General features: G+C 45.8%; 1 protein-coding gene across 1 annotated transcript in view; it reads left to right on the forward strand.

The window, feature by feature from the left end:
• The first annotated feature begins 6282 nt into the window (after positions 1 to 6282).
• LOC132826874 (C-type lectin Cal-like) overlaps positions 6283 to 13545 on the forward strand; it is a 74533-nt gene continuing 67270 nt past the window's right edge. The window contains exon 1 of the mRNA XM_060843138.1: positions 6283 to 6334. The gene's annotated coding sequence lies outside the window, so the exon portion shown is untranslated. The remainder of the gene's footprint in view (positions 6335 to 13545) is intronic.

Below are 13545 nucleotides of genomic sequence, written 5' to 3' on the forward strand. Positions count from 1 at the left end.
TGATCAAGAGAGGAGGATAAAAAAACTGGTTGAGTAACAGGAGACAGAGAGTAGTAGCTGAAGGGAGTTTCTCAAAATGGAGAAAGGTGACCAGTGATGTTCCACAGGGATCAGTGCTGGGGATTTGTCAACATTAAAATCCTTTAGCCTACCCAACACATCTTCCCTCCTTATGTCAATGTGATCCAGAGTAAACAAACTTCTACCTCTAATCTCAGCATTTATCATCTCCTGTTCCTCAGTGAACACTGATGCAAAGTCATCATTGAGGATCCCACCCATTTTCTCACGTTCAACAAACTACCTTGCTTCCTTATCCTTTAGTGGACCAACCCTTTCTCTGGTTACCCTCTTGCTTCTTATATAAGAATAAAAGGCCTTGGGATTCTCCCTAATTCTGCTCCTCAAAGCTATTTCATGTCCCCTTTTCGCCCGCTTGATTCTTTGTTTAAGAATGGTCCTACTCTCCCGGTATTCTTCCAAGGCCAGTTCTGTTCTTAGCTGCCTGGACCTTATATATGCTTCCCTTTTCCACTTGGCTAGTCGCACAATTTCTCCAGTCATCCACGGTTCACGAATCTTGCCTTTCCTATCCCTTGTTTTCAAAGGGACATGCCTATCCTGCACTATCTTCAAGCTATCTTTGAAAGCCTCCCACATATCAGATGGGGACTTCCCTTCAAATACCTGTGTCCAATCTACATTTCCCAGCTCCTGCCTAATTTTGATATAATTGGCCTCTTCCCAGTTTAGTACTTGTCCCTTAGGACTATTCGCATCTTTGTTTATGAGCATTCTAAAACTTACAGAGTTGTGGTCACTATTCCCAAAGAAATCCCCCACTGCAAATTCTACCATCTGGTCTGACTCATTCCCCAACACCAAGTCCAATATGACCCCTTCCTTTGTTGGACTCCTGACATACTGCTGTAGAAAACTTTCCTGGACACTCCTTATAAATTCTGACTCATCCAGAACTCTGACATGAAGTGAATCCCAAACAATGTTGGGAAAATTAAAATCTCCCATCACCACCACCCTGTTGCCTCTACATCGTTCCATAATCTTCGATTAGATTACTTGCAGTGTGTAAACTTCAGCCCTACAAGTCCACATCCACCCGCAACCCACCCATACATTTACTCCTTACCTAACACTACAGGCAATTTCGCATGACCAGTTCACCTGACCTGCACGTCTTTGTGATTGTGGGAGGAAACCGGAGCAAACCCACGCAGACACAGGGACAACGTGCAAACTCCATACAGTCAGTCGCCTGAGGCAGGAATTGAACCTGGGTCTCTGGCGCTGTGAGGCAGCAGTGCTAACCACTGTGCCACAGTGCTGCCCACGAATCTATTTATCTATTTGTTCTTCTACCTCATGCTCACTGTTGCGAGGCCTGTAATAAGCCCCACCAATGTAACTGCACTCTTCTTATTTCTCAGCTCCACCCATAACACCTCACTGCTTAAGCCCACCACAGTATCCTCCTTTAGCACAGCCATGATATTATCCCTGAGCAGCAATGCAACTCGTCTCCACCTTTTACTTCCCTCCCTGTCTTATCTGAAGAATCTATATCCTGGAACATTTAGTTGCTAACCATGCTCTTCCTTCAACTAAGTCTCTGTGATCCCAATAACATCTTACTCCTAGGCACCAATCCAAGCCCAAAGTTCATCTGCCTTACCCACTCTACTCCTTGCATTAAAGTATATGCACTTCAGGCTGCCAGTTCTTTTGTGTTCATCTGCTGTCTGCCTACTCTTCCCCTTGGTAAAGCTGACTTCGTAATCCTTACTGTCTACAGTTTCCACCTCACTGTCTAGCAGACTTCGCTTCTGGTTCCCAACCCCTGCCACATTAGTTTAAAACTTCCCCAACAGCAGGTACCATAAACTCCCTCAAGGACATTAGTTCCAGTCTGGTTCAGGTGGAGACTGTCCAATTTGTAATAGTCCCACCTTCCCCAGAACCGGTCCCAATGTCCCACAGATCTGAACCCCTCCCTCCTACACTGTCCCTCAAGCCATGTGTCCATCCTGCCTATTCTCTCATTTCTACCCTGGCTATCACGTGGTACTGGTAGCAATCCCGAGATCACTACCTTTGAGGTGCTCCTCCTTAAAGTCTCTCCTGGCTCCCTGAATTCTGCTTTCAGGACCTCATCTCGTTTTTTAACTTATATTTTACTTGGTGCCTATACGCACCTCGACAACTGGCTGTTCACCCTCCCCTTTCAGAACGCTCTGCAGCCGATCGGTGACATCCCTGACCCGAGCACCTGGGAGGCAACATACCATCTGGGAGCCTCGTTTTCAGCCACAGAACCGCCTATCTACTCCCCTTACAATAGAATCCCCCATGACTATGGCCCTATGAGTCTTTTTCCCACCCTTCTGAACAGCAGTGCCCACCACGGTGCCATGATCCTGGCAACTGCTGCCCTCCTCTGGTGAGTCATCTTCCCCAACCATATCTTAAACTGTATACCTACTTTGGAGGGAGATGACTGCGGGGGACACCTGCACTGCCTTCCTACTCTTTCTCTGTCTGTTGGGTCTGAGAGACCCATTCAGTCTCTCTCAGCAATTCCAATCTGCGGTGTGACCAATTTAGATTAGATTAGATTAGATTACTTAGATTAGATTACTTACAGTGTGGAAACAGGCCCTTCGGCCCAACAAGTCCACACCGACCCGCCGAAGCGCAACCCACCCATACCCCTACATTTACCCCCCTTTTACCTAACACTACGGGCAATTTATCCTGGCCAATTCACCTGACCCGCACATCTTTGGACTGTGGGAGGAAACCGGAGCACCCGGAGGAAACCCACGCAGGCACAGGGAGAACGTGCAAACTCCACACAGTTAGTCGCCTGAGTCGGGAATTGAACCCGGGTCTCCAGGCGCTGTGAGGCAGCAGTGCTAACCACTGTGCCACCATGCCACCCATTTACTGAATGTACTATCCACGACCTCCTCAGCATTGCAGATGCTCCATAGTGAGTCTATCCACAGCTCCAGAGCCGTCATGCGGTCAAACAAAAGCTGCAGCCAGACACACTTCTTGCAAGTGTAAGAGTCAGGAACATCAGCCACATCCTTGAGCTCCCACATCAGGGAAGTGGCACATGCCACAGGCCTGAGGCCCCCTGCCATTGTAAGCTTAGCTTTATAGCAACAAACTAAAACCAAACAACACACTTGAATATATGAAAGAAAAGAAAGTAAGTTAGTAAGTTTGCAGATGTGATGTAAATTGGTGGTGTATTGGATAGTGAAGAACGCTATCTAAGATGACAAAGAGATCGCAACCAATTGAGTAAATGGGCCCAGGAGCGGCAGATGGTGTTTAACGAGGATAAATACAAGGTATTGCTTTTTGGTAAAAACAAACAAGAGTTGGACGTATCCGGTTAAAACCAGGGCCTTAGGTCATACCGTAGAACAGCAAGATGTAGGGGTTCAGGGACATAATTTGAGAGTTGCATCACATGTAGACAGGGTGGGTAAGGAGGCTTTAGCACACTAACCTTCATTGCTCAGGCCTTTCAGCGTAGGAGTTGGAACGTCATGTTGAGGTTGTACAGGACATTGGTGAGGTCTCTTCTGTGTCCAGTTTTAGTTGCCCTGTTGTAAGAAAGGTATGATTAAACCGGCGAGGGTTCAGAAAATATTTACCAGGATTTTGCCAGGAAAAGAGGGTTTAATCTATCAGGAGAGGCTGGAAAGGGTGAGACTTTTTTCACAGAATCGGAGGAGGTTGAGGGATGACGTTCCAGAGGTTTATAAAATCATGACGGGTATAGATCAGGTGAATGCCAACTGTATTTCTCCTCGGGAGAGGGATTTCAAGTCAAATGGGCACATTTTTAAGGTGAGCAGAGAAACATTTAAAAAAGAAATGAGGGACAGCTATTTTACACAGAGAGTGGTACATGTGTTGAATGTTAAAAAGCTATTTGGACAAGTGCATGAATAAGGAATGTTTGGAGGGACTTGGAGCAAGTGCAGGCAAGTGGGACTCGTTTACTTTGGGATTATGTTTGACATGGACAGGTTAGTCCGAAGGGTCTGTTTCTGTGCTGTACGACTCTGTAACTCTGTGATACTGTAACATGTACTGTCCTCCCCTGAACATGAGGTAGGCTGGCAATTAAATCAGTGTTCCACATGACTCATCCTTTCCATCGCATCAATAAAGGTGTTATATAAAGGTGTGTGTTTGTTGGATGGTGAGGTGGTCTCTCGTGGTAATGGTGCAGCAGTTCCATGTATTCCCATCGTTTCCATTGTTGCAGCTGGAGGTGCTGTAGTTCCAGTATAGAACACATGGTGGCAATGTTGAGACTAATGTTCCTGTAGCGAAACACAACCATCTGCTGGCCTATCTTGGTACTGCCAGTGCCCTGAATTATAACCATTGAAGCTTCCAGCAAAAGCAAATCTCTCCAGCTCTCTCTACCCACAACCCCTCACAACCCTATCTCCCTTCTCCACTCCCATCTCCAGTTCACTCCCATCTCTGACACCCACACCATCCTCTCCATCTCTCCCACCTTGATACGTTTCCCTGGAACCATTGCCCAGCGTGCTCACTGCTCCCTGGAACTCATTAACAGCACAATGTGTGATTTGAGGTGGTGCGCAGAGAGACAGCGCGAGTAACAACAATCACCGACTCACGGAGTTATTGAGTCACAAAGCACAGAAACAGGCACTTTGGTCTAACTCATCCTTGTAATCAAGCTGCCCAAACTAATCTAGTCCCACTTGCCTGTGTGTGACCCATGTCTCTCTCAACCTTTCCTATTCGTGTCTCTGTACAAATGTATTTAATGAGCCAGATGCTTTAACCAACGGAGCCACAGTGCCACCACTTCCTCAGGATAATCCCTTTGGACAAGTAGCTTCAGCTGCTTTATCTTTGATTATGTGACTTACCATTTGTAATGCAGAAATGTTATTGTCAGCAAGAAATAATCCAAATAATTGCCTTTGCTTTTCAAATGCCCACAAAAATAGTTGAATATTATTAACCAGAATACTTGCAGGATCAGCTGTATAATGTACATATTCTGCAGTGGCTAACCCACATCCCAACTGTATCTGAATGCTAGAACACCCTCCCTGTGAAGACAGGAGTGTACCTGTTCCAGTCACACTGCACTAATTCAAGCAGGAAGCTCACATCCAGCACCTTCCCAAAGGGGAATAGTGTTGGACCTTGCAGTAATACTAACATTGTGGAAATGAATTATAAAAACTACCCTGTTCTGCTGTCTCCTCCCCGGTATAGCATTGACAGAACAGATGGGTAGGAAGCATCAGTGGGACAGGAAGGCTGCTATAAACTAGACTCACAGTAACAAACACACAACTCATGATGCAATTTTTATTCTTGGCTGAGAAACTAAGTCAGTACAGTCATCATTGGCTGTGACCGCAACTACAAGTAGATGGAGGCACTACATCCACTCCCAGACAGGATCCATGGAGCGTTGTTGGATTCTTTTAGTAGAGCAGAGACCTGGCAGTTTGTAGGAGCAAAGGGAATGTAATTTGACATTGCAGAACATATCATTCCAGTAAAGTAACTTCCCTGGAGGAAAGAGAGAATGAGGTCAGTGAATTAGACAACCGGGTGTGTGATTGGTTCATCCTCTGTTTTTGGGAGCATCAATAATCTTGTCATTTGTTGTTGTTGTGTTGTCATAGTCTGACAGGACCATAGGGGCTATTGTCTCATGAGAGAGAAGTGACTGGTGATGATTTAACCTGAGGGTCACCAAACCTCAGTCAAGGGAAGAGGTTGAGAAAAAGAGTCCTTCATGGTACCCTCAAACTGATGATGAGATATGAATCCACACAGTTGGCATCACACTGCTCTGCAAACCAACCATCCATCCAACTGAGTTACCTCGATCCCATCTTGTCATTATCCCATTGCTTGATGTAGGATATCGGTCACAACCTTACATTTACTGGGTCAGCCACAATGGGGAAAAGAAAATCATTTGAAGCTTCTCCATTGAAAGATCAATTAGTTGGACGATGTCTTCATTACTCTTTTCAGTGTTGTCTGAACGGATGTGTATTTACAATAAATAATGTAAGTGTTGTCACTATCTGGCTGAAGTTCTGAGTTCTGATTTAAAACAGACACTGTCTAAAATCTGATTGAAGATTTGTAGCTCAGGTATCCGTTGTTGTGGTTCTGCTCGCCGAGCTGGAAGTTTTTGCTGCAAACGTTTCGTTCCCTGGCTAGGGAACATCATCAGTGCTGTTGGAGCCTCGTGTGAAGCGCTGCTTTGATGTTTCTTCCGGTATTTATATTGGTTTGTTCTTGCCGCTTCCGGGTGTCAGTTTCAGCTGCAGTGCTTTGTATGTGGGGTCCAGGTCGATGTGTCTGTTGATGGATGTTCTTGCCGTTTCCGGGTGTCAGTTTCAGCTGTAGTGGTTTGTATATGGTGTCCAGGTCAATGTGTCTGTTGATGGAGTTTGGGGATGAATGCCATGCTTCTAGGAATTCTCTGGCTGTTCTCTGTCTGGCTTGTCCTATGATAGTGGTGTTTTCCCAGTCAAATTCATGTTGCTGGTTGTCTGAATGTATGGCTACTAGAGATAGCTGGTCGTGTCGTTTTGTGGCTAGCTGATGTTCATGGATGCGGATTGTTAGCTGTCTTCCTGTTTGTCCTATATAGTGTTTTGTGCAGTCCTTGCATGGTATTTTGTAAACTACTGTCTACGAGATGTGTGATAATTCTTTGTCAATAGCCACAGGGTGATGCTGTATAAATATCCGATGGTTCATTAAACAACACAAACTTCTGCTGCAAGGAAATAGTTTCAATGAATAACCTGAACAGACTGACCTGAGGTCAAGGTTCATTAAAGTTGGGAAATAAGCCTTTTTCCAGAGAAAACAAGCAATGATCTTACTGAGTGGAAGATGAACAGACTGTGTCAGATGACACTGTTGTGATGTTTGCCCGTGGTCAAACTGACCAATCACTGAAGACAGGGCAGTGTCAAGGTTTGATCTCACTGGCTACTGACAAGGAAATGGAGTATAAGGGAATGAGCCCAGGGCGGAAGCGAGCTCTCTCAGGAACAGGAGTTGTCTGATCACCGGCTGTAGCAGGCTGAGATGGAGCAGGCTGATCACATGTTACAGTGTATTACCACCATTTTTCCACGTTATAGACTATCTGCCAAGATTTTGCTGACTCATTTGACCAGACTCTACATGATTGCTGACTCATTGTGACATTCCCGGCTTACCTCGTTTTTGTGTGATCCACAAAGTGGTGACTGTAGGTTCCCTTTCATCCTGTAAATCATTAGTATATGGTTTAAATAATCATGGACCTAACACTAATCCCTGTGGAACCTGTTTGTTCTGTTGAGAGAGTGACTGTGGGACATTAGGACTGGATTTGTTGGGTAAGCCGCATCTGCAAGACTTGATGTAGTGACTGGAACAAGGTCAGCCTGCTGGACCCCTGAGAATACACCTTTCCTGAAAGGCTCTGTTAACGCCACCACAAGAGGTGGACAAAGTTAAAATCACACAACACCAGGTTATAGTCCAATTGGAAGACACACTAGCTTTCAGAGCGATGCTCCTTCATCAGGTGGTAGTGGAGGGCTCAATCCTAACACACGGAATTTATAGCAAAAATTTACAGTGTGATGTAACTGAAATTATACATTGAAAAATCGATTGTCAGTTAAGCCTTTCACCTGATGATGGAGCATCGCTCCGAAAGCTAGTGTGCTTCCAGTTAAACCTATTGGACTATACCCTGATGTTGTGTGTTTTTTAACTTTGTACACCCCAGTCCAACACCGGCATCTCCAAATCATGACCACAAGGAGTGTAAGACCTATGCCCACACCTCCCTCCCCTCAACTCCATCCAAGGCCCCAAAGGATCCTTCCATCTCCAGCAGAGATTTTCCTGCACATCCAAACACCTCATCCCTGCTGTGTCCATTCCTCTCGATGTGGTCTCCTCTGTTTTGGGGAGATAGGATGCCAACTCACAGAATGTTTCAGGGAACACCTCTGGGACATCTGCACCCAACAACCCCACTGCCCTGTGGCCAACCACGTCAACTCCCTCTCCCACTCTGCCAAGGACATGAAAGTCCTGGGCCTCCTCCACCGCCAAATTCAAGCTACCCAATGCTTAGTGGAAGAAGGCCTCATTGTCCACCTTGGCACCCTCCAACCAAGGAAACGTATCAAGGTGGGAGAGATGGAGAGGATGGTGGGGGTGTCAGAGATGGGAGTGAACTGGAGATGGGAGTGGGGAAGGGAGATAGGGTTGTGAGGGGTTGTGGGTAGAGAGAGCTGGAGAGATTTGCTTTAGTGCTGGAAGCTTCAATGGTTATAATTCAGGACACTGGCAGTACCCAGATAGGCCAGCAGATGGTTGTGTTTCGCTACAGGAACATTAGTCTCAACATTGCCACCATGTGTACTATACTGGAACTACAGCACCTCCAGCTGCAACAATGGAAACGATGGGAATACATGGAACTGCTGCACCATTACCACGAGAGACCACCTCACCATCCAACAAACACACACATTTATATAACACCTTTATTGATGCGATGGAAAGGATGAGTCATGTGGAACACTGAATTAATTGCCAGCCTACCTCATGTTCAGGGGAGGACAGTACATGTTACAGTATCACAGAGTTACAGAGTCGTACAGCACAGAAACAGACCCTTCGGACTAACCTGTCCATGTCAAACATAATCCCAAACTAAACGAGTCCCACCTGCCTGCACTTGCTCCAAGTCCCTCCAAACATTCCTTATTCATGCACTTGTCCAAATAGCTTTTTAACATTCAACACATGTACCACTCTCTGTGTAAAATAGCTGTCCCTCATTTCTTTTTTAAATGTTTCTCTGCTCACCTTAAAAATGTGCCCATTTGACTTGAAATCCCTCTCCCGAGGAGAAATACAGTTGGCATTCACCTGATCCATACCCGTCATGATTTTATAAACCTCTGGAACGTCATCCCTCAACCTCCTCCGATTCTGTGAAAAAAGTCTCACCCTTTCCAGCCTCTCCTGACAGATTAAACCCTCTTTTCCTGGCAAAATCCTGGTAAATATTTTCTGAACCCTCGCCGGTTTAATCATATCCTTCTAACAACAGGGCAACTAAAACTGGACACAGAAGAGACCTCACCAATGTCCTGTACAACCTCAACATGACGTTCCAACTCCTACACTGAAAGGCCTGAGCAATGAAGGTTAGTGTGCTAAAGCCTCCTTACCCACCCTGTCTACATGTGATGCAACTCTCAAATTATGTCCCTGAACCCCTACATCTTGCTGTTCTACGGTATGACCTAAGGCCCTGGTTTTAACCGGATACGTCCAACTCTTGTTTGTTTTTACCAAAAAGCAATACCTTGTATTTATCCTTGTTAAACACCATCTGCCGCTCCTGGGCTCATTCACCCAATTGGTTGCGATCTCTTTGTCATCTTAGATAGCGTTCTTCACTATCCAATACACCACCAATTTACATCACATCTGCAAACTTACTAACTTACTTTCTTTTCTTTCATATATTCAAGTGTGTTGTTTGGTTTTAGTTTGTTGCTATAAAGCTAAGCTTACAATGGCAGGGGGCCTCAGGCCTGTGGCATGTGCCACTTCCCTGATGTGGGAGCTCAAGGATGTGGCTGATGTTCCTGACTCTTACACTTGCAAGAAGTGTGTCTGGCTGCAGCTTTTGTTTGACCGCATGACGGCTCTGGAGCTGTGGATAGACTCACTATGGAGCATCTGCAATGCTGAGGAGGTCGTGGATAGTACATTCAGTAAATTGGTCACACCGCAGATTGGAATTGCTGAGTGAGACTGAATGGGTGACCAACAGACAGAGAAAGAGTAGGAAGGCAGTGTAGGTGTCCCCCGCAGTCATCTCCCTCCAAAGTAGGTATACAGTTTAAGATATGGTTGGGGAAGATGACTCACCAGAGGAGGGCAGCAGTTGCCAGGATCATGGCACCGTGGTGGGCACTGCTGTTCAGAAGGGTGGGAAAAAGACTCATAGGGCCATAGTCATGGGGGATTCTATTGTAAGGGGAGTAGATAGGCGGTTCTGTGGCTGAAAACAAGGCTCCCAGATGGTATGTTGCCTCCCAGGTGCTCGGGTCAGGGATGTCACCGATCGGCTGCAGAGCGTTCTGAAAGGGGAGGGTGAACAGCCAGTTGTCGAGGTGCGTATAGGCACCAAGTAAAATATAAGTTAAAAAACGAGATGAGGTCCTGAAAGCAGAATTCAGGGAGCCAGGAGAGACTTTAAGGAGGAGCACCTCAAAGGTAGTGATCTCGGGATTGCTACCAGTACCACGTGATAGCCAGGGTAGAAATGAGAGAATAGGCAGGATGGACACATGGCTTGAGGGACAGTGTAGGAGGGAGGGGTTCAGATCTGTGGGACATTGGGACCGGTTCTGGGGAAGGTGGGACTATTACAAATTGGACAGTCTCCACCTGAACCAGACTGGAACTAATGTCCTTGGGGGAGTTTATGGTACCTGCTGTTGGGGAAGTTTTAAACTAATGTGGCAGGGGTTGGGAACCAGAAGCGAAGTCTGCTAGACAGTGAGGTGGAAACTGTAGACAGTAAGGATTACGAAGTCAGCTTTACCAAGGGGAAGAGTAGGCAGACAGCAGATGAACACAAAAGAACTGGCAGCCTGAAGTGCATATACTTTAATGCAAGGAGTAGAGTGGGTAAGGCAGATGAACTTTGGGCTTGGATTGGTGCCTAGGAGTAAGATGTTATTGGGATCACAGAGACTTAGTTGAAGGAAGAGCATGGTTAGCAACTAAATGTTCCAGGATATAGATTCTTCAGATAAGACAGGGAGGGAAGTAAAAGGTGGAGACGAGTTGCATTGCTGCTCAGGGATAATATCATGGCTGTGCTAAAGGAGGACACTGTGGTGGGCTTAAGCAGTGAGGTGTTATGGGTGGAGCTGAGAAATAAGAAGAGTGCAGTTACATTGGTGGGGCTTATTACAGGCCTCGCAACAGTGAGCATGAGGTAGAAGAACAAATAGGTAAATAGATTCGTGGGCAGCACTGTGGCACAGTGGTTAGCACTGCTGCCTCACAGCGCCAGAGACCCAGGTTCAATTCCTGCCTCAGGCGACTGACTGTATGGAGTTTGCACGTTGTCCCTGTGTCTGCGTGGGTTTGCTCCGGTTTCCTCCCACAATCACAAAGACGTGCAGGTCAGGTGAACTGGTCATGCTAAATTGCCTGTAGTGTTAGGTAAGGAGTAAATGTATGGGTGGGTTGCGGGTGGATGTGGACTTGTAGGGCTGAAGTTTACACACTGCAAGTAATCTAATCGAAGATTATGGAACGATGTAGAGGCAACAGGGTGGTGGTGATGGGAGATTTTAATTTTCCCAACATTGTTTGGGATTCACTTCATGTCAGAGTTCTGGATGAGTCAGAATTTATAAGGAGTGTCCAGGAAAGTTTTCTACAGCAGTATGTCAGGAGTCCAACAAAGGAAGGGGTCATATTGGACTTGGTGTTGGGGAATGAGTCAGGCCAGATGGTAGAATTTGCAATGGGGGATTTCTTTGGGAATAGTGAACACAACTCTGTAAGTTTTAGAATGCTCATAAACAAAGATGCGAATAGTCCTAAGGGACAAGTACTAAACTGGGAAGAGGCCAATTATATCAAAATTAGGCAGGAGCTGGGAAATGTAGATTGGACACAGGTATTTGAAGGGAAGTTCCCATCTGATATGTGGGAGGCTTTCAAAGATAGCTTGAAGATAGTGCAGGATAGGCATGTCCCTTTGAAAACAAGGGTTAGGAAAGGCAAGATTCGTGAACCGTGGATGACAGGAGAAAGTGTGCGACTAGCCAAGTGGAAAAGGAAAGCGTACATAAGTTCCAGGCAGCTAAGAACAGAACTGGCCTTGGAAGAATACCGGGAGAGTAGGACCATTCTTAAACAAAGAATCAAGCGGGCGAAAAGGGGTCATGAAATAGCTTGGAGGAGCAGAATTAGGGACAATCCCAAGGCCTTTTATTCTTATATAAGAAGCAAGAGGGTAACCAGAGAAAGGCTTGGTCCACTAAAGGATAAGGAAGCAAGGTAGTTTGTTGAACCTGAGAAAATGGGTGGGATTCTCAATGATGACTTTGCATCAGTGTTCACTGAGGAACAGGAGGTGGTAAATGCTGAGATTAGAGATAGAAGTTTGTTTACTCTGGATCACATTGACATAAGAAGGGAAGATGTGTTGGGTAGGCTAAAGGATTTTAATGTTGACAAATCCCCAGGACCAGGTGGTTGCTGAGGGAGGTGAGAGAGAAAATAGCTGGGGCCCTGAGAGATATCTTTCTGGCATCCTTAAACACAGGTAAGGTGCCGGAGGACTGGAGGGTAGATAATGTTGTCCCCCTGTACAAGAAGGGTAGTAGGGATATTCCAGGTAACTACAGACCAGTGAGCTTGACGTCTGTGGTGGGCAAGTTGCTGGGAAGATACAGAGGGATAAAATCTATTCATATTTGGAAAAGAATGGGCTTATCAGTGATAGGCAACATGGTTTTGTGTGGAGTAGATTTTGTCTAACCAACTTAATAGAGTTCTTTGAGGAAGTGACCAAGTTGATAGATTAAGGAAGGGCCTTAGATGTCATATACATGGACTTTAGTAAGGCATTTGACAAGGTTCCCCATGGTAAACTAATGGAGGAAGTGAAGTCGTATGGTGTGCAGGGTGATCAAGAGAGGAGGATAAAAAAACTGGTTGAGTAACAGGAGACAGAGAGTAGTAGCTGAAGGGAGTTTCTCAAAATGGAGAAAGGTGACAAGTGGTGTTCCACAGGGATCAGTGCTGGGGCCACTGTTGTTTGTGATATACATAAATGATCTGGAAGAGGGCACTGTTGGTATGATCAGTAACGTTGCAGATGACATGAAGATTGGTGGAGTAGCAGAAAGCGTAGGAGACTGTCAAAGAATACAAGAGAATATAGATAGACTGAAGAGTTGGCAGAGAAGTGGCAGATGGAGTTCAATCCAGGCAAGTGTGAGGTGATGCATTTTGGGAAGTCTAATTTTAGAATGAACTATACTGTAAACAGAAGAGCCTTGGGAAAAGTTGATGAGCAGAGAGATCTGGGAGTTCAGGTCCATTGTACCCTGAAGGTGGCTGCACAGGTGGATAGAGTGGTCAAGAAGGCACATGGTTTGCTTGCCTTCATCGGATGGGATATTGAGTATGAGAGCTGGAAGGTCATGTTAAAACCATACAAGACTTTGGTTTGCCTGCATTTAGAATACCGTGTACAGTTCTGGTCGCATTACCAAAAGGATGTGGACGCTTTGGAGAGGGTGCAGAGAAGGTTTATGAGAATGTTGCCTGGTATGGAAGGTGCTAGCTATGAAGAGACAGTGAATAGAGAGAGATAGGTTTTTTCCCAGGGTGAGGGATTCAATAACAAGAGGACATGCG

The sequence above is a fragment of the Hemiscyllium ocellatum genome, chromosome 23 (assembly GCF_020745735.1).
Source record: "Hemiscyllium ocellatum isolate sHemOce1 chromosome 23, sHemOce1.pat.X.cur, whole genome shotgun sequence".
Taxonomy (NCBI): Eukaryota; Metazoa; Chordata; class Chondrichthyes; order Orectolobiformes; family Hemiscylliidae; genus Hemiscyllium; species Hemiscyllium ocellatum.